The sequence below is a fragment of the Wasmannia auropunctata genome, unplaced genomic scaffold (genome assembly GCF_000956235.1).
Source record: "Wasmannia auropunctata unplaced genomic scaffold, wasmannia.A_1.0 LD336078.1, whole genome shotgun sequence".
Taxonomy (NCBI): domain Eukaryota; kingdom Metazoa; phylum Arthropoda; class Insecta; order Hymenoptera; family Formicidae; genus Wasmannia; species Wasmannia auropunctata.
The window spans coordinates 283965-284505 of NW_012026812.1; positions in this window are offsets into that span (position 1 = coordinate 283965).

Here is a 541-nt window from a genome sequence, read left to right on the forward strand (position 1 = left end):
TTCCGAGATCGCATTTCGCGTTTTGTTTCTGCAGGAAGTCAATACCCAAGATTCTTTCATATTCGATAGGAAAATCGTCTCGTACTATGAAGACGGTATGGCGAACTTTTCGGTCTCCAATTGGTATTGTCGCTCGGATCTTACCAATCGTCTGAATTTTGTGACCGGTTACTCCCGTTAGAGTCATACGATCCTCTCGTAACGGGGTATCGTCCTTCACATATTTTAATTTCATGAGTGTGAGGGTGGCTCCTGTATCAAAGAGTAGGCTTACTTTTCCTTTCTTTGCTTCTTGCATTGGCAAGGTTACTAGATCGAGTCCAGTGTTTATGTTCGGTTTTCCGCTTATCTGCGTTACTCGATATTCACGCGCCGCTCGCGTTGTTTTTTCATGTGTACTTTCGTCGTCTTCACTACTGGAAAACGAGTCATCGGCATCTTTGGATACCTTGGTTGCCTTAGCGGCTGTATGAACCTGCGGCTTCTTTCGGTTCTCAAATTTTCTAGGTTGCGTGTGCGTCATCCCAGTGCGCTTTTGCAA